Below are 22,108 nucleotides of genomic sequence, written 5' to 3'. Positions count from 1 at the left end.
TCCTTTTCCACTGCGGCTGTGCGGTCCAAATCGTAGCGGGCGCATGCGCAATGCGATGCCCGCTCCTGGCAGGGCATCGCGATACCTACTGCGCATGCGCCCGCTACGATTTGGACCGCACAGCCGCAGTGGAAAATGACAGGGGAGGGGAGTAAACGGGCGGGCAGAGGCGCACGGAGGGCGGGGTTATGAGCCGTTTAGGAGGTGCTGCCTGGGGCTCCGAGGGTTGAGAGACCGCCCTGGGCACTTGAGAGGGCTCATTAACATAACCTTATAAGTTCATTTTCGGCTAAAAGAAAAGTCCGTTTTCTACAACAAAGGTACCGTTTTTAAGTTCTGGGTGGATCATATAACCCTATTTGATCGGTCTAATATGCCCAAATGTGGTGACAGACTCCCTTTAATATGAGATAATAAACTTAATTTCAAAAATATATTGTCAAGGCGCAGTGTGGTAAATACACTTCACACTGAACACAGAATGGAAGGGAAAAGGTATTAGGACTGGAACCTAGGGAAAGTGAAATTTTCACACCTAGTGAGTCCCTACGCCAAGCCCTGACTGCTATCAGTATGAACAGACCTTGATGGTAGCAATGTTCATACGCCGTAACCTAAGCCCAATCTCACGCTAACAGGGCCCTGCAGATAGTGTCAGGACACGGATGGCCTATTCCTCCCCAGATGAAGGAATAGGAGACCACCTCAGGCCTAATATCGGGAGGTAGGGGAAAACAACAAGCAACAAAGAAGAAACACTTAACTTCCTGAAGTATGCGGACGAGCAGGAACTCGAGAGAACCAACACCAATTCTTCCACAAAAAAGGAGCTATCAACCGCATAGCATGATGAGTGAGGCAAGACTAAATAGAGCAGAAGGAATGACCACTTAAGCTACAGTACACCTGAGACAAGAGGTCATTCCCAGAAACAACATAGAAAGGTGAAACCAAAGAGACAGTCAATCACATGCAGCTAATCTCCTCGATCTTCTAGTCCCTGTCACAGTTGGGACCGTGACAGTACCCCATTCTACGGGTGGCCACCGGACACCCAGGACCGTCTTTATCTGGATGAGCCCTGTGAAAAGCTTTCACAAGACGATTAGCATAGACGTCGGCTGCTGGAACCCACATCTTCTCCTCTGGGCCGTAACCCTTCCAGTGGACGAGATACTGGAGGGATCTACAGAGAATTCGGGAGTCCACTATCTTGGCTATTTGAAATTCAAGATTACTGTCCACCATGACAGGCACGGGAGGTAAGGAGCATGGTTCAACAGATTCTACATATCTCTTTAACAACAACTAATGGAACACATTGTGAATCTTCAGAGTCTGAGGGAGTTCAAGACGAAAGGCAACCGGGTTAACAATGGCAATGATTTTGTATGGACCAATAAACATTGGACCCAATATCCAAGAGGGTACTTTTAACTTAATGTTTCTTGTGGACAGCCACACAAAGTCAGCCACTCTCAAATCCGGACCATTCATACGTCTCTTGTCAGCCATACGTTTATACTTATTGCCCCTTTTTTTTTTAGATTATTTTGAATCTTCCGCCAAATAGATGACAGAGGAAAATTGTTCCTCTTCCAGTATACCAGAAGTGTCCGTACGAGAAAATGTGCCAAATTGCGGGTGGAACCCATATGCCCCAAAAAACAGCAACTTATCAGTGGACTCCTGTCTATGGTTATTTATGGCAAATTCGGCTAAAGAAAAAAATGAAGACCACTCCTCCTGGTTCTCCGAGACAAAACATCTAAAATAAGTCTCCAGATTCTGATTAGTGCGTTCAGTCTGTCCTTTCGACTGAGAATGAAAGGCCGAAGAGAAGGACAATTGGATCCCCAGATGAGTACAGAACGCCTTCCAGAATTTGGAAACAAACTGAGTCCCCCTATTAGACACCACATCAGAAGGAATACCATGTAATTTCACTATGTTATCGACAAATACTTGTACAAGAGTTTTAGCATTAGGTAGACCTGGCAATGCTATAAAGTGCGCTATCTTACTAAAGCGATCAACAACCACCAAAATCGCAGTTATTCCTGAAGAATTAGGCAAATCTGTGATAAAATTCATGGACAAAAGAGTCCAAGGTCTGGACGGGATGGGTAACGGAAGTAAAGATCCGGAAGGCAGACACATAGTCCTCAACACTCTTACGCAACCCGGGCCACCAGAATGTACGAGAGATAAGATCGACAGTGGATCTGCTCCCAGGGTGTCCTGTGAGAACTGTACAGTGATGTTCCTCGAACACCTTGTGACGTAAAACAGAAAGAACAAACAACTTCCCTGGAGGACAAGAATCCGGTGCATCTTCCTGGGCCTCCAACACCTGTGCCTCAAGGTCGGGATATAGGGCTGATATGACTACCCCTTCAGACAATTTCGGACCAGGATCTTCCGAATCACCTTCCCTAGGAAACCTACGCGACAAAGAATCAGCCTCAACGTTCTTAACCCCAGGGCGATAGGTGATAATGAAATTAAATCTGGTGAAAAACAATGACCATCTGGCCTACCTAGGGTTCAGTTGTTTAGCAGACTTCAGATAAGCCGATTTTTGTGGTCAGTAAGCACACTAATAGATGAATAGCTCCTACCAACCATTGACACCATTCCTCAAAAGCCAACTTAATGGTCAGCAACTCTCTATTACCCACATCATAATTCAATTCTGAAGCCGAGAGTTTCTTAGAGAAGAATGCATATTAGCGCCATTTATTAGATGAAGGACCCTGCGACAAAACTGCTCTTACACCCACCTCGGATGCGTCAACTTCTATAATGAATGGTTGCGGCACACCAGGTTGCACCAGTATAGGCAGTATAGGAGCAGAAGTAAAACACTCCTTCACCACAGAAAAGGCTTGTAATGCCGCATCAGACCAGACTGAGGCACAGTGTGGGAAAGGGAAATGGTCACACCTGGCGAGTCCCTACGCCAAGCCCTGACTGCTATCAGTATGAACAGACCTTGATTGTAGGAATGTTCATACGCCAGAACCTAAGCCCAATCTCACCCTAACAGGGTCCTGCAGATAGTGTCAGGACACAGATGGCCTATTACTCCCCAGATGAAGAAATAAGAGACCCCCTCAGGCCTAATATCAGGAGGTAGGGGAAAACAACAAACAAGAAACCCTTAACTTCCTGAAGTATGCGGAAGAGAAGGAACTCCGAGAGAACCAACATCAGGACATCCACAAACAAGGAGCTATCAACCACATAGCATGATGGGTTAGACCATACTAAATAGAGGAGAAGGAATGACCACTTAATCTACACCTGAGACAAGAGGTGTGGTCATTCCCAGCAACAACACAGAAAGGTGAAACCAAAGAGACTGTCAATCACGTGCAGCCAGTCTACTCGATCTTCTAGTTCTTGTCATAGTCAGGACCGTTACATATATTTCCTCATCCCTCTAATTGAATAGTTGGACAATCAACCTCCCAAGCCCTTGGTCCTGGTGATTGTATTTTAGTAAATTGTGCCTTAAGAAACACTTTATAAATATGTGCAATCTTCAATCTCTGCTCTAAATTCCCTATCAACTCATTTAAAAAAAGTGGAGGTATCTATCTCTAACAGTGATTTATCCTTTAAACTAGAAAATGCCGAACGCAACTGAAAATATCTAAACCAAGACAAACCATCTACCCTTTGGCTGAATCCAAAAACGACAATATCTCTCTATTCTTCACCCCCTGTGTAATACATAAAACGGGAGGAGAAAAAATAACCACACGGGTGGCGCCAATCCACTGGTAATAAATATTGATAGTTAGAGATACTAAACACAGAGGATAAAGATGATTAGCAATAAAACGTATGAAGCTTAGCTGATATGGCATGATTAAAATAGTGTAATGCGATATAGTAATAAAATCATTACAGAAGAGGTCAAGAAATATGACCCAATAAAAGACTCACTTCACCAGGGAAGTGTTTTGTGGGATAAAGCTCAAGACACCCACAAAACTGACCTCCCTCGCCTGGATCGCTTGTAGAATCTTAGGAAGAATGGCAGTTCCACAGTGGGTACTTCTTTTTAGTTCCTTTAATGGTAAGACAGGTATGGACCAACGCGTTTCAGGGTTACATTAATCCCCCTTCATCAGGAGCAGTCATAAAACAATAATGATACATGAATGACAAACATATGGTATATATAGAGATGTAAAATAACCGCCAAATAGTTGGCATTCAGCGTCATTTCCGGTTTCGGGAGCACAGGAAGTGGTGCGTTCCACTGTGGAACGCACCCGTTTCTTAGTGTATTAGGACAAATAGAATTTATTGGAAACCAATATAATGTAATAAAAGGCGACCTCTAACGCCCAAATAGGGGGGAGGAAAAGATAAAGGGCCTGGTGTAGGGAAGGTTTTGGGGCTAAAGGAGAGTTTCCCGGAGTCGGCGGAGCCGGAAGTAATGCGACTTCCGGTCCGGACCCGGCGGAATGCAATGGTGGAACGTACCGTACCATAACCATTGCGCAAGAGCGGACTGCAGAGGTTCTATTGCGCACGCGTGGAGCGCATAGCTGGAATGCAAATGCGCTCCTATCGGCCCTGGTTTCTAAGAAAGTGGGTTAACCCTTTGATGTGGCGTCTTCTCATTATATGTTTGAGGGTAGAATCTTTGTGTAGAGTCTTTTCCTATACTCCATATGTACCATGAAGAGGGGAGATAAGTGAGAGATAAAATATATATATTAGCATCTATAATTAATATCTCTATAGATATAAGGAAACAGATAAACACATGTGAATATTTCAGACATGTATATAAAACATTATCAATAAATATATTCAAATTAAAGTATATGAGTATAAGAGTATGTAAATACTCTGACTATGAGAGTATGTAAATACTTAAAAGTATATCAAAACATGTGTAAGCCAAATATAATAAAAATAAAGATCAAAATAAAAATGACGATAAAAATATAGAAAATATAAAAATAACCTATGAACAAAAAATGTATATATAATACAAAAAACTAGAAATTAATATTATTACTCAGTACTGATGAGTATTTGTCAATCAGGCAGTTGGGGTAATGCCTACTAGGCAAAGAAAAGGCATAAAAATGACAAGGTTTAGCCGTGTTTTCGTCATACTAGGTTCACATTGTTCATAGTAGGTGATTGGATGTCGATCGGGATCAATCGGAGTAGGTAAAACTTGATTGATGGCCTGACGACATGTTGTGATGAGGTTTTTTATATATATATAGTGTTAGGCATTGTTTTTCTTCTTCACTATGCTGAGATATTATATGTCTATATTGGTAAGAAACTGAGTGTTTTGGGGTAGCCTTTCTCCTTAAAACGGTCCCGAAGAGTGTAAAGTTGTTGCTGACAACCACACCATGAAGAAACAACTTCACACTCTTCGGGACCGTTTTAAGGAAAAAGGTTACCCCAAAACACTTGTTAATAAGTCCATAAAAAGAACTATGAAATTAGATCAAAAAGAGGCACTGAGACCAAAACCAACAGAAACAGATTGCCAAAGAGACCCCCAGTTTAATCTTATTACCAGATATAATGTGAAACATGCAGTGATCAGGCAGATTTTAATGAAACATTGGGGGATACTTTTGAAAGATCCCATCCTAAAAAATATATTACCTTTTCCCATCCATAACCTTTAGAAGGGCACAAACTTTAAAAAACATTATCGCACCCTCTTGCCTCAAGGTCAGAAGAGATAACAAACTCTCCTCCACAAAAGCCCAAAACCAAAACAAAAAAGGGGCTTTCAAATGCAAAGTAAAAAGATGCAAATGTTGCGACATGATAACCCATAACAAAAAAGACATAAACATCCCCACCTCTGACGAGAAATTCGTTCTCAAACATGCAATGAACTGTGGAACAAAAAAAGTAATCTATCTACTACAGTGTCCATGTAAGCTGCAATATGTAGGTAGGACTACCTAAACCCTCAGAGAGAGGATGAACACGTTAAAATATCAACCGCAAAACACTAACATAAGTATTCCGAGACACTTTTTAGAATATCACGAAAGTAACCCCTCTCTCCTTACCGTAACTCCCTTAGAATGGGTTCCACACTCCTACCAACAACTAGCCAGGAAAGAGATGTACTGGATATATCGACTGAATACTCTATCCCCCTTTGGACTAAATGAAGCCCTAGAATATGTCAACTACTAGCCTCAGTTTCCTACCAATATAGACATATAATATCCCAGCACGGTGAAGAAGAAAAACAATGCCCAACACTATATATAAAAAACCTCATCACAACATGTCGTCAGGCCATCAATCAAGTTTTACCTACTCCGATTGATCCCGATCGACACCCAATCACCTACTCTGAACAATATGAACCTAGTATGACGAAAACACTGCTAAACCTTGACATTTTTATGCCTTTTCTATGCCTAGTATGCATTACATCAACTTCTTGATTGACGAATACTCATCAGTACTGTAATATTTTGAATTTCTAGTCTTTTGTATTATATGTTTTATTTTGTTTATAGGTTTTATATTTTTATATGCTCTATATTTTTATCGTCATTTTTATTACACGTGTTTTGATATACTCTTAAGTATTTACATACTCTCATACTCATATACTTTAATTTTAATATATTTATTGATAATAATATTTTATATACATGTCTGATATATTCACATATGTGTTTATCTGTTTCCTTATATCTATAGAGATATTAATTATAGATGCTAATATACATATATTTTATCTCTCACATATCTCCCCTCCTCATGGTACATATGGAGTATAGGAGAAGACTTTACACAAAGATTCAACCCTCAAACATATAATGAGAAGACGCTACATCAAAGGGTTAACCCACTTCCTTAGAAACCAGGGCCGATAGGAGCACATTTGCGTTCCAGCTATGCGCTCCACGATTGCGCAACGGTTACGGTGCGTTCCACCGGGTCCAGACTGGAAGTCGCATTACTTCCAGCTCCTACGACTGCGGCAAACTCTCCTCTAGCCCCAAAACCTTCCCAACACCAGGCCCTTTATCTTTTCCTCCCCCCTATTTGGGCGTTAGAGGTCGCCTTTTATTACATTATATTGGTTTCCAATATTTGTCCTAATACACTAAGAAACGCGTACGTTCCACAGTGGAACGCACCACTTCCTATGCTCCCGGAACCGGAAATGTTTGTCATTCATGTATCATTATTATTTTATGACTGCTCCTGATGAAAGGGGATTAATGTAACCCCGAAACGAGTTGGCCCATACCTGTCTTACCATTAAAAGAACTAACAAAAAGTACCCACTGTGGAACTGCTGTTTCTTCCTAAGATTCTACGAGTGATCCAGAAGAGGAAGGTCAGTTTTGTGGGTGTCTTGAGCTTTATCCCACAAAACATCTCCCTGGTGAAGTGAGTCTTTTATTTGGTCATATTTCTTCTGATATTTTATCCTCTTCTGTAATGATTTTATGACTAAATCGCATTACACTATTTTAATTATGCCACTTACAAATTTATAGGTGGGTAAAAATAGATGTTGCCTATCAGCTAAGCTTCATACCTTTCATTGCTAATCATCTTTATCCTCTGTGTTTAGTATCTCTAACTATTAATATTTACTACCAGTGGATTGGCGCCACCCGTGTGGTTATTTTTTCTCCTTCCTTCTCCTCTTAATCTAATCCGTCTGCCCTTTGGCGCCCTGCAGTTACTCCTCGACCCCTCTGGAGGCCAATCCAGGAGGGTCTTTGATTAACACTCTTTTTTATATTTTTTCCTTACCCCTGACTAATATACACTTACCTAAAGAATTATTAGGAACATCTGTTCTATATCTCATTAATGCATTTATCTAGTCAACCAATCACACGGCAGTTGCTTCAATGCATTTAGGGGTGTGGTCCTGGTCAAGACAATCTCCTGAACTCCAAACTGAATGTCAGAATGGGAAAGAAAGGTGATTTAAGCTATTTTGAGCGTGGCATGGTTGTTGGAGTATTTCACAATCTGCTCAGTTACTGGCATTTTTACGCACAACCATTTCTAGGGTTTACAAAGAATGGTGTGAAAAGGGAAAAACATCCAGTATGCGGCAGTCCTGTGGGCAAAAATGCCTTGTTGATGCTAGAGGTCAGAGGAGAATGGGCCGACTGATTCAAGCTGATAGAAGAGCAATGTTGACTGAAATAACCACTCGTTACAACTGAGGTATGCAGCAAAGCATTTGTGAAGCCACAACACGCACAACCTTACGCACAACCTTGAGGCGGATGGGCTACAACAGCAGAAGACCCCACCGGGTACCACTCATCTCCACTACAAATAGGAAAAAGAGGCTACAATTTGCACGAGCTCACCAAAATTGGACTGTTGAAGACTGGAAAAATGTTGCCTGGTCTGATGAGTCTCGATTTCTGTTGAGACATTCAAATGGTAGAGTCCGAATTTGGCGTAAACAGAATGAGAACATGTATCCATCCTCTGATGGCTACTTCCAGCAGGATAATGCACCATATCACAAAGCTCGAATCATTTCTTGGTTTCTTGAACATGACAATGAGTTCACTGTACTAAAATGGCCCCCACAGTCACCAGATCTTAACCCAATAGAGCATCTTTGGGATGTGGTGGAACGTGAGCTTCGTGCCCTGGATGTGCATCCCTCAAATCTCCATCAACTGCAAGATACTATCCTATCAATATGGGCCAACATTTTGAAAGAATGCTATCAGCACCTTGTTGAATCAATGCCACGTACAATCAAGGCAGTTCTGAAGGCAAAAAAGGGTCCAACACCGTATTAGTATGGTGTTCCTAATAATTCTTTAGGTGAGTGTATAAAACACCATTCTTTTGGCAAAACTGATCCTCGGCAATTCCACCTAGAGCCTGCAAATAAGAATTATACCAAAGAGGAATGCATTGAAGCACTCCTTTTACCCCCAACCATAATATAATAGTGCCCCAAGACTTAGATAGCAACTTTGTGGCCTCTCTATAGTCCTTCTGATTAGTCAGATTATAATAAAGTAAATATATTGTTATACGAGGATCTCCTCACCAAAGTCGTAAACATTGCACTTTTCAGCCATTCGCGATACAACCATGACTGGGCGGCAATACAGGGAGTGCAGAATTATTAGGCAAGTTGTATTTTTGAGGATTAATTTTATTATTGAACAACAACCATGTTCTCAATGAACCCAAAAAATTTATTAATATCAAAGCTGAATATTTTTGGAAGTAGTTTTTAGTTTGTTTTTAGTTTTAGCTATTTTAGGGGGATATCTGTGTGTGCAGGTGACTATTACTGTGCATAATTATTAGGCAACTTAACAAAAAACAAATATATACCCATTTCAATTATTTATTTTTACCAGTGAAACCAATATAACATCTCAACATTCACAAATATACATTTCTGACATTCAAAAACAAAACAAAAACAAATCAGTGACCAATATAGCCACCTTTCTTTGCAAGGACACTCAAAAGCCTGCCATCCATGGATTCTGTCAGTGTTTTGATCTGTTCACCATCAACATTGCGTGCAGCAGCAACCACAGCCTCCCAGACACTGTTCAGAGAGGTGTACTGTTTTCCCTCCTTGTAAATCTCACATTTGATGATGGACCACAGGTTCTCAATGGGGTTCAGATCAGGTGAACAAGGAGGCCATGTCATTAGATTTTCTTCTTTTATACCCTTTCTTGCCAGCCACGCTGTGGAGTACTTGGACGCGTGTGATGGAGCATTGTCCTGCATGAAAATCATGTTTTTCTTGAAGGATGCAGACTTCTTCCTGTACCACTGCTTGAAGAAGGTGTCTTCCAGAAAATGGCAGTAGAACTGGGAGTTGAGCTTGACTCCATCCTCAACCCGAAAAGGCCCCACAAGCTCATCTTTGATGATACCAGCCCAAACCAGTACTCCACCCCCACCTTGCTGGCGTCTGAGTCGGACTGGAGCTCTCTGCCCTTTACCAATCCAGCCAAGGGCCCATCCATCTGGCCCATCAAGACTCACTCTCATTTCATCAGTCCATAAAACCTTAGAAAAATCAGTCTTAAGATATTTCTTGGCCCAGTCTTGACGTTTCAGCTTGTGTGTCTTGTTCAGTGGTGGTCGTCTTTCAGCCTTTCTTACCTTGGCCATGTCTCTGAGTATTGCACACCTTGTGCTTTTGGGCACTCCAGTGATGTTGCAGCTCTGAAATATGGCCAAACTGGTGGCAAGTGGCATCTTGGCAGCTGCACGCTTGACTTTTCTCAGTTCATGGGCAGTTATTTTGCGCCTTGGCTTCTTGCGACCCTGTTGACTATTTTGAATGAAACGCTTGATTGTTCGATGATCACGCTTCAGAAGCTTTGCAATTTTAAGAGTGCTGCATCCCTCTGCAAGATATTTCACTATTTTTGACTTTTCTGAACCTGTCAAGTCCTTCTTTTGACCCATTTTGCCAAAGGAAAGGAAGTTGCCTAATAATTATGCACACCTAATATAGGGTGTTGATGTCATTAGACCACACCCCTTCTCATTACAGAGATGCACATCACCTAATATGCTTAATTGGTAGTAGGCTTTCGAGCCTATACAGCTTGGAGTAAGACAACATGCATAAAGAGGATGATGTGGTCAAAATACTCATTTGCCTAATAATTCTGCACTCCCTGTACAATATCCCTTGATTCAAACCCCCTGCGCAAATAGTTTATACAAATATTCAAATTTAAGCCTTACTCGCTTCCGTCCCCACAAGTCATTAATAATTCTCTCCATAAGTTTAAAAAACGTGTCTTCTATCCATATAGGTGAATTCCTAAGAATATAAAAGAGTTGGGGTAAAATCGCCATCTTGACCAGGGATACTCTATCAGCTCTAGATAAAGGAAGTCGGAGCCATATCCCATTTTTTTACCTCACTTTTGTTATTAATGGAATCAAATTGAGCTGTAAAAAATCCTCAATCTTAGGGGAAATAGTCATGCCCAGATAATGAAAAGAATAAGAAACATTCAACTTAGAGGGTCCCTTTAACATAGGAGCAGTATTATAGTAGTTATATTCTTGTACATAGGAGCAGTATTATAGTAGTTATATTCTTGTACATAGGAGGCAGTATTATAGTAGTTATATTCTTGTACATAGGAGGTAGTATTATAGTAGTTATATTCCTGTACATAGGAGCAGTATTATAGTAGTTATATTCTTGTACATAGGAGCAGTATTATAGTAGTTATATTCTTGTACATAGGAGCAGTATTATAGTAGTTGTATTCTTATACATAGGAGCAGTATTATAGTAGTTATATCCTGTTACATAGGAGCAGTATTATAGTAGTTATATTCTTGTACATAGGAGCAGTATTATAGTAGTTATATTCTTGTACATAGATGCAGTATTATAGTGGTTATATTCTTGTACATAGGAGGCAGTATTATAGTAGTTATATTCTTGTACATAGGAGGCAGTATTATAGTAGTTATATTCCTGTACATAGGAGCAGTATTATAGTAGTTATATTCTTGTACATAGGAGCAGTATTATAGTGGTTATATTCTTGTACATAGGAGGCAGTATTATAGTAGCTATATTCTTGTACATAGGAGGCAGTATTATAGTAGTTATATTCTTGTACATAGGAGCAGTATTATAGTAGTTATATTCCTGTACATAGGAGGCAGTATTATAGTAGTTATATTCTTGTACATAGGAGCAGTATTATAGTGGTTATATTCGTGTACATAGGGATCAGTATTAAAGTAATTATATTCTTATATACAGAGGGAACTTGTATTAAATGAATATAGGGATTATAAAATATATGTTCATTTTTCTGGAGTATGTCTGTCTGTATGCATGTGTTCTACCATCTCATTTGAGAATTATTTATGAACTAATGTTGTTATTATCAATTGTAAATGGAATATAAAATTATGTATGTGTTTTTGTGGGTTTCATAGCATCTAAATTTGCAGTTTTCCTCCACTACATAGTTGCTGAGTACATCACGTAAATCATTATTGCAATGCGTCTGTGCAGGGTCAGTTTCAGATATTGATCCATCCTGCATAGGTTACATTTGCTGAAACAGAGATCCCCCATGATCCTTTGTAAAAGGTAAACATAGGTGCTGATCGCCGGTGAAGCAGTTTACTGTAGGGCATCGTTGAAGTCTACCATATATCGCCTCCTTCCCTCTTGTTTTGACAGTGCTGCTGAAGTAATCGAGTGAAATAAGACAAGGAAACAAAACAAAATGAAAATTCTTTACTGTCCCTGCAGATGCCGTATGACATTGAGCTGAACCCTAAAGACGCGTCACTTTCTGTTTAGAGACTGTGTGAGCTGCATGATGACATTACATTGTAATCATGAATGATATGCTGGTTTTATCAACAGGTATGGAGAGATCAAAGTCGATCAAGTTGCTACAATAGCGCTCCTTGCTAGGCTGTACCTGGTATGGCTGCAGTGTCGCAGCAGGACCGCAGCAACTGCTGCACTCAGAAAAAGGTACTACAGTATTCTATAACGATACCGCGCCTATATTCTCTAGGAGGATAGCGTGGTACTTCGTATCATACCACGTATTCTCCACAATACGGAAATCCCTAATTGTATTTTGTTTAATTTACCTTGCGGCTGGTTTTAGGGCTGCAACGATTAATTGACGTTATCGATAATATCCCATAACGGGATTCATTGTCAACGAATCCCCGTTATCGAATAATCGGCTGATTCGTTGTTATGCGGGTTGGACCGGGCGGTCAGGCGCTATGACTGCGGGTCCTTGAACTTTAAATCATTGCATCTTTATTACCATACAATGAAGCTCCAGTAACAGTCAGAGCGGGCGGTGGCGTAACGTCACTTAGTCACCTGACGCGCCTGCTTCATTCATAAAGTGGGCGGAGCAGGCGCGTCACGTGAGTTAGTGACGTTACGCCGCCGCCCACTCTGACTGTTACCGGAGCTTCATTGAAAGGTAATAAAGATGCAGTAATTTAAAGTAAAAGTTACTGCCGGTTAAGGAATACTGCTGTGAGCGGCGGGGCCGGGGCTGTTATGGGGAGAGGAATCTGTGCACTGTTATGTGGAGGGGGATCTGTGGATTGCACTGTTATGGGGAGGGGGATCTGTGCACTGTTATGTGGAGGGGGATCTGTGCACTGTTATGTGGAGGGGGATCTGTGGATGGCACTGTTATGGGAGGGGGATCTATGGATGGCACTGTTATGGGAGGGCGATCTGTGGATGGCACTGTTATGGGGAGGGGGATCTGTGGATGACACATATAGAATAAGATGCTATATAGTGTCATCCATAGATCCCCAATAGCATGGTCATCCACAGGTCCCTCTCCCCATAACAATGTCATCCAAAGATCCCCCTCCCCATAACAGTGCACAGATCCCCCTCCCCATAACAGTGCACAGATCCCCTCCCCATAACAGTGCACAGATCCCCCTCCCCATAACAGTGCCATCCACAGATCCCCCTCCACATAACAGTGCACAGATCCTCCTCTCCATAACAGTGCCATCCACAGATTCCCCTCCCCATAACAGTGCACAGATCCCCCTCCCCATAACAGTGCCATCCACAGATCCCTCTCCCCATAACAGTGCACAGATCCCCCTCCCCATAACAGTGTCATCCACAGATCCCCCATAACAGTGCCATCCACAGATCCCCTCCATAACAGTGCCATCCACAGATCCCCCCATAACAGTGCCATCCACAGATCCCCTATAACAGTGCCATCCACAGATCCCCCTCCCCATAACAGTGCCATCCACAGATCCCCCTCTTCATAACAGTGCCATCCACAGATCCCCTCCATAACAGTGCCATCCACAGATCCCCTCCATAACAGTGCCATCCATAGATCTCCCCAATAACAGTGCCATACACAGATCCTCCATAACAGTGCCATCCACAATTTGTTTTAATATGGCCTTTGAACATAATTTTTCAAGTAAAATCATATAAACCCTTTTTTTTTGTCATTTTGGTGTTTTTTCCCAATTAATCAATGAAATTATTGACAACTAATCAATTATTCAAATAATCGTTAGCTTCAGCCCTAGGCTGGTTGTTCTCAGCCGAGTCGTGTCTTATTCTTTGCAATCAGTCCAGGATCCCACACTGAAATGGACCGCTTGCTTGGGTCCACAGTCTACGCCCCGGCCGGTGGCGCAGTGCTGTGGAAGTAAGGGTTTAACAGTTCGCGCACTCACGGAGCAGCTAGTGATGTCACTCCTGCAGCTAGGGATCGGACAGTAACGCTGTCCTTCCTCAGGGAGTCTTACAGGGCTCTTGTCCTGCCCCCTATTTTTTCACTTACTCGAGATGGTAATACTTAACCCCTTAACCTCCACTATACAGTGTGATTTACTTATTCAAATGCAAAGAGCTCTATCTCGGCATTCAGGCCATTTGGTATTAAGGAGTCCATATTGAATATCCATTTTGTCTCCGCTTTGGACATTTCTTTAATGAAATCGCCGCCCCTTATATTCTTCTTCACAATTTCCACTCCACAGATGCTTTAACCAGCAAGCACCCCTTTATGTCTTTCTTTACAATGATGTGATAACGGATGTCCCTCATACTTTCTATGTATATTGTATACGTGTTCCCCTATTCTCTTTTTTAAGTTGTCTCTTTTTCCATCGAAAGTATACTTTATTACTGGGGCAGGTTATAATATATATCACTCCAGTCCTAATGAGTCCTAATGTTTTTTCACAATTTTTTTTAAAAGTCACACTTGGCTATTGTAGGGTGTGATTATTGGGGGGATTGGAGACTCTTCTATTTTAGTTTTCGTTTTTTCTATTTCTCTCTCTTCCAGTAATGCTTGTCTATTTATCATGTCTATCTCTATTCACTGTTTCATTAATTTGCCTCTATCATAACCCTTATGCTCAAACTTCTATTACAAGAACTCTGCCTCCCTCTTATATTCCTTTTATTCTGTACAGTTCCTTTTAATCCATAGAAACTGACTTCTTGGGATATTCTCCAGCCAGCGCGGTAGGTGGCAGCTTTCCATGGCAATAAAACAGTTTGCATCTGTAGGTTTATTGAACGTTTTAGTGCAGATTTTATCCCCTTCAGTGTATATTGTCAGATCTTTATAAGCCGCACCTGATGATAAGACGCACCTAGGTTTTTGAGGAGGAAAATAAGAAAAAAATATTTTGAACCAAAAGGTGTGCTTTTGGTAGGTTTTGAACTAATGGTGGTCTGTGGATGCCGCACTGTTATGGGGGATCTGTGGATGACGCACTGTTATGGGGGGATCTGTCGATGACGCACTGTTATGGGAGGATCTGTGGATGACGCACTGTTATGGGAGGATCTGTGGATGATGCACTGTTATGGGGATCTGTGGATGCCGCACTGTTATGGGGGATCTGTGGATGACGCACTGTTATGGGAGGATCTGTGGATGACGCACTGTTATGGGAGGATCTGTGGATGATGCACTGTTATGGGGATCTGTGGATGATGCACTGTTATGGGAGGATCTGTGGATGACGCACTGTTATGGGAGGATCTGTGGATGATGCACTGTTATGGGGATCTGTGGATGATGCACTGTTATGGGAGGATCTGTGGATGACGCACTGTTATGGGGATCTGTGGATGATGCACTGTTATGGGAGGATCTGTGGATGATGCACTGTTATTGGAGGATCTGTGGATGACGCACTGTTATGGGAGGATCTGTGGATGATGCACTGTTATGGGGGGATCTGTGGGTGATGCACTGTTATGGGGGGATCTGTGGATTACACTGATGGGGGATCTGTGGATGACACTTATGGGGCTCTGTGGATGACACTTATGTCATCCACAGATCCCCATAAGTGTCATCTACAGATCCCCCATCAGATGCATCACAGTGGCCGGAGGAGGCGAAGACACTCATGGCGGGGCCCGGTGCAGTGATTCTACTCTAATACACCGGGCCCCGCAACTGTTAAATACATTCAATCCGAATGGGTCCGCAATTACTGTACTTACTGTAGTACCTTATGTATAGCATTAATACGGCGCAGACCGGCAGCTCCCTCGGTCATGCGCCGCCTGCCGCAGCTCCCCCCTCAAGCGCCGCCTGCCTGCTTATCTCACTTTATGAATGAACAGGCAGGCGGGGCAGGCGGCGCATGAGGAGGGAGCTGCAGCAGGCGGGGCAGGCGGCGCATGAGGAGGGAGCTGCAGCAGGCGGGGCAGGCGGTGCATGAGGAGGGAGCTGCAGCAGGCGGGGCAGGCGGCGCATGAGGGAGCTGCGGCAGGCGGTGCATGAGGAGGGAGCTGCGGCAGGCGGCGCACGAGGAGGGAGCTGCCGGTCTGCGCCGTATTTAATGCTATACACAGGGTACTACAGTAAGTACAGTACAGTAATTGCGGACCCATTCGGATTGAATTTACTTAACAGCTGCGGGGCCTGGTGTATTAGAGTAGAGTCACTGCACCGGGCTCCGCCATGAGTGTCCCCGCCTCCTCCCTCCACACTGATACTTTGCTGGCCGCTATGCTGCACAGGGCGGCCAGCGAAGTATCCGCTTTATAAGACGCACAGGGGGGGGGGAAAGTGCGTCTTATAAAGCGAAAAATACGGTATTTCTTTTTTACTATACGTTAACGTGAATTCTAAAAAAAATCTTTTTTCCTCTTTCCATTTTACCCTATTCAGAATCTGTAGGGTGTGTTTTGCAAGAGCCCTGTAAGACTCCCTGGGGAAAGACAGCGTTATTGTCCGAAACGCGCCAGAGGTTTTTTGCCACCTGCAGCGATCCTTAGCTGCAGGAGTGACATCACTAGCTGCTCCGTGAGTGCACTGCGCCACCGGCCGGGGCGTAAACTGTGGACCCAAGTAAGCAGTCCATTTCAGTGTGGGATCCTGGACTGATTGCAAAAAATAAGACACAACTCGGCAGAGAACAACCAGCCGCAAGGTAAATTAAACAAAATACAATAAGGGATTTCTGTATTGTGGAGGATACGTGGTATGATACGAGGTCCACACTATCCTCCTAGAGAATATGGGCACGTTATAGGCACGGTATCGTTATAGAATATTGAGGTGTGGAGAGATGTAATATACCCCACGTTCATCTATGGAGAGGACAGAAAATACTTGACAACACTCAGACCTTCTCAAAGATAACTGATAGTCTCAATAATGTATGCAACATATCCAAATCTTCTGTAGAACGTCTTCATGTCAGTCAATACTGATAGATATAATTCCACCTCTGAGGAGGATGTTATGGCTGGAGGAAGGCTGAAACATTTGATAAAATGTTCTGCACCAGGTGGGTAGTGTTAATTTTGTGTACAACATATCCAAAGTTTCTGCAGAACCTCCTTCAGAAGGGGAAGTTGGAGCTTCATGTCAGCCAGTAGTGACAGGCATTAATTAATGCTCAAACCTTCTCAAAGATGTTCAATTCATTTATAATGTATGTAACGTAACTAAATCTGCTGTAGAAACTTTTATCAGAAGGAAGGAAGTAATGATAGACATGAATCCACCCATGAGGAGGAAGCTATGGCTGTAGGAAGACTCAAACTTTCTAAAAAAAAAAAAAAACTTCTACAACAGCTAAGAAGTGCTTAAGGAATATCTAATTCTTCTGCAGGACCTCCTTTAGAAGGAAAAAGCTTCATGTCCACCAGTACTGACATTTATCTACCACTGATGATCAAGCTCTGGATACAGGAAGGTTCACATCTTATTAAAGATACCTGTCAGTGTCTATAATGTATGCAACATATCTAAATATGTTGCAGACACTCTTTTAGAAAAAGAAGGATCAACTTCATGTGAGTCAGCAATGATAGATATAAATCCGCCCCCAAGGAGGAAGCTATGCCTGGAGGGAGGCTCAAACCTCAGATGTTCTGCAATGGCCTAGTGGTGTTTACAGTCATGTGAAAAAATTAGGACACCCTTTGAAAGCATGTGGTTTTTTGTAACATTTTTAATAAATGGTTATTTCATCTCCGTTTCAACAATACAGAGAGATTAAAGTAATCCGACTAAACAAAGAAAACTGAAGAAAAGTCTTTTCAAGATCTTCTGTAAATGTCATTCTACAAAAATGCCTATTCTAACTGAGGAAAAAGATAGGACACCCTTGCCCCTAATAGCGAGTGTTACCTCCTTTGGCTGAAATAACTGCAGTGAGACGGTTCTTGTAGCCATCTACCAGTCTTCGACATCGGTCTGAGGAAATTTTACCCCACTCCTCAATGCAGAACTTTTTCAGCTGTGAGATGTTTGAGGGGTTTCTTGCACGTACAGCCCTTTTCAAGTCACCCCACAGCATCTCAATGGGATTCAAATCTGGACTTTGACTTGGCCATTCCAGGACTCTCCATTTCTTCTTTTTTAGCCAATCTTTGGTTGATTTACTAGTATGTTTTGGGTCATTGTCATGTTGCATGGTCCAGTTCCGCTTCAGCTTTAATTTTCTAACTGATGGTCTCACATGTTTTTCAAGCACCTTCTGATACACAGTAGAATTCATCGTGGATTCTATGATGGTGAGCTGACCAGGTCCTGCTGCAGCAAAGCAGCCCCAAACCATGACACTTCCACCTCCATGCTTCACAGTTGGTATGAGGTTCTTTTCTTGGAATGCTGTGTTTGGTTTACGCCAAACATGTCCTCTGCTGTTGTGTCCAAATAATTCAATTTTGGACTCATCTGTCCAAAGAACATTATTCCAGAAGTCCTGGTCTTTGTCAACTTTATCGCTGGCAAATGTCAGTCTGGCCTCGATGTTTCTCTTGGAAAGCAAAGGTTTCCTCCTTGCACACCTCCCATGCAAGTTAAACTTGTACAGTCTCTTTCTGATTGTAGAGGCATGTACTTCTACATCAACAGTAGCCAGAGCCTGCTGTAGTTCTCGAGATGACACTTTAGGGTTTTTGGATACCTCTTTTAGCATCTTGCGGTCTGCTCTTGGGGTGAACTTGCTGGGGCGACCAGTCCTGGGCATGTTGGCAGTTGTTTTGAAAGCCCTCCACTTGTAGACTATCTTCCGGACAGTGGAATGGCTGATTTCAAAATCTTTTGAGATCTTTTTAAATCCCTTCCCAGACTCATAGGCTGCTACAATCTTTTTTCTGAAGTCCTCTGACAGCTCTTTTGCTCTCACCATGGTGCTCACTCTCACTTCAACAGTCAGGAGCACACCAAACTAAATGTCTGAGGTTTAAATAGGGCAAGCCTCATTCAACATGCAGAGTAACGATCTACTAATTATGTGCACCTGGTGTGATATACCTGTGTGAGATCTGAGCCAATTTAAGAGGGAATACATGTGAGGGTGTCCTATCTTTTTCCTCAGTTAGAATAGGCATTTTTGTAGAATGACATTTACAGAAGATCTTGAAAAGACTTTTCTTCAGTTTTCTTTGTTTAGTTGGATTACTTTAATCTCTCTGTATTGTTGAAACAGAGATGAAATAACCATTTATTAAAAATGTTACAAAAAACCACATGCTTTCAAAGGGTGTCCTAATTTTTTCACATGACTGTATATGGTATGCAGCATATTTAAAGCTGCTTCTTAAAGGGGTTATCCCATGAATAATGTAAAAACTGAAAATCAAACATCATACAGTACATGAGAATCTCTTTCTAACAAAACTAGAACCAGCCCTGTACCTCACATGGGTCCATAGATCTCCACATTCATTCCTCTGCTAGATTTATATCAAGCTGACAGCTGAAGGGGAGTGTCTTTTCTTCTGAAGCTCAGGGGACGTGTCTAAGCTCTCCCTATCACAGATCAGGAGGCAGTTGAAAGATGAAACTGAGCATGTGCGGCCTTCTTAATGAGACGGTCAAAGAAATAAGAAATTAAGTGGCACTATACAGATACATTTTATTGAATAACTCAGTAGCTATACAAATTTTTTTATTACATGCAATTAGAAAAGTATTCAGATCCAGGTGCTGGTTTGAAAACTGTAGAATATTTTTCACGGGACAACCCCTTTAAAGAAGTAGGAGGAGTTTAATTTCAATAATGACATACATAGATCCGCCCCTGAGGAGGAAGCTCTGGGTGAAAAAAAAAACTCAAAGCTAGTGGGATCCACTATGCTGTGGGGAGGCTGGTTCTGTGTGTCTGGCTTGCTTTGGCCTCAAAATGCAATCATTATACAGATATTATTCATGTATACACCCATTCACATGTATTATGCATACGTATATGTGCTACACATAGATATATTATTCATTCAATATATAACACATTTTCCAATTTTAGCATCTTTGATACTTAACATCTTCCCCCATCCCTTGCTCTGGTTAATCATCTGAAGTCACTTTCAAAGGAATCAGTGTAAGATCCTTGGGAAAAGCCGCAGCTACACGTATTTGCCACTGCAGATTATTTGGTGTCCTTCATACTGTACATATACATCACAGATGGGCAGCAGACAAGAAAAGTGACTAATACTGGCATTGACGTACGTTGAGATCAGGCATATAGGAAGCAGTGTTCTGACTCACATTCACTGTGACAATGGCCTCCTTTATCAAATCTATTTCCGCATCTTCAATTCTGCAGTTTGAGGCTTATCTTTTGTGCACTTAGGAAACCATCAGTATTAATTTGAGGGAAAAGTTAACTGTATCTACTATAGTTAGAGGCGGTTTCAAATCCTCAGTGAGCCCCTTGTCATTCTAATATTCAGCTTGCCTTCTGAAGAGCCCACATAGCCATGGGTATCCCAAGATCAGTGGGGCCAGGTCTGCCTGGTACTGTCACTAGTAGGTTCTTTGTGGGTGGAGCACGACAATGCCTTAGTCCGCCCTTGCACAAAAAACACATCAACTTTGAGAGTGAGAACATTAAAGGAGTTTTCCATGAGACAAATATTGATGACCTATCCTCAGGATATATGATATATATATCTGATTATATATATCTTATGATATCAGATCAGTCGGGACCCAACAACCGACAACCGTGCCAATAAGCTGTTTGAAGAAGCTGTGGAGCTCTGGTGAGTGCTGCAGACTCCTCCTAGTTCAGTGATGTCACAATCATTGGTCTGTGCTTCTGTGCAGCTCAGTCTCATTCAAGTACATAGGCCTAGGCTGCAATGCCAAACACAGCCACTATACAATATACAGCCCTGTACTTGGTAAGTTGTGATGAGGCCTCAGCTCTCATTGGAGCACCACTGCCTCTTTAAAAAGCTGAATGACAGGGGTGCTAGGAGTCAGACCCCCACCAATAAGTTACTGAGGAACTAGGTTTGACCCTTCTTTCAATCAAAGCTTTCTCCTCAGGGGCGGAACCATGTCTACCATTACTGACTGATATGAAGCTCCTCCTTCTTTGGTTTGAGCCTTTTTTCAATCAAAGCTTTCTCCACAGGGGCAGAACCATGTCTGGCATTACTGAATGACATGAAGCTCCTACTTCTTTGGGTTGAGCCTTCTATAAACCAAAGCTTTCTCCTCAGGGGCGGAATCAGTTTACCATTACTAACTGACATGAAGCTCCTCTTTTTTTGGTTTGAGCTTTTTTTTTATTAAATCAAAGCTTTCTCCTCAGGGGTGGAACCATGTCTACCATTACTGACTGATATAAAGCTCCTCCTTCTTTGGTTTGAGACTTTTTTTCAACCAAAGCTTTTTCCTCAGAGGCGGAACCATGTCTGCCATTCCTGTCTGACATGAAGCTGCTCCTTCTTTGGTTTGAGCCTTCTTTTAACCAAAGCTTTCTCCTCAGGGGCGGAACTATGTCTGCCATTACTGACTGATACAGGGCTCTTCTTCTTTAAAACAGGTTCTGCATCAGCTTTAGATACTTTTTAACACTCTCTTATCCAAGCAGGAGCTGACAGATTGTTCATCCTGAATTCCAGATTTAGGAAAGGAACGTAGAAACTACAGTAAAGACTGACACTAAGATTTATATGTAGCTGAGCTGTGTGAGCACTGATTGAAGGAGTCGGGCCTGCAGCATGGGATCACACAACTAAACACCATGAATAAGTTATGATTCTCATTACAATGCTCGGCTCTGGCTCCGCGCTTCATTT

The sequence above is a fragment of the Bufo bufo genome, chromosome 3, assembly GCF_905171765.1.
Source record: "Bufo bufo chromosome 3, aBufBuf1.1, whole genome shotgun sequence".
Classification (NCBI taxonomy): Eukaryota; Metazoa; Chordata; class Amphibia; order Anura; family Bufonidae; genus Bufo; species Bufo bufo.
Note: the sequence above shows the minus strand (reverse complement) of the source record.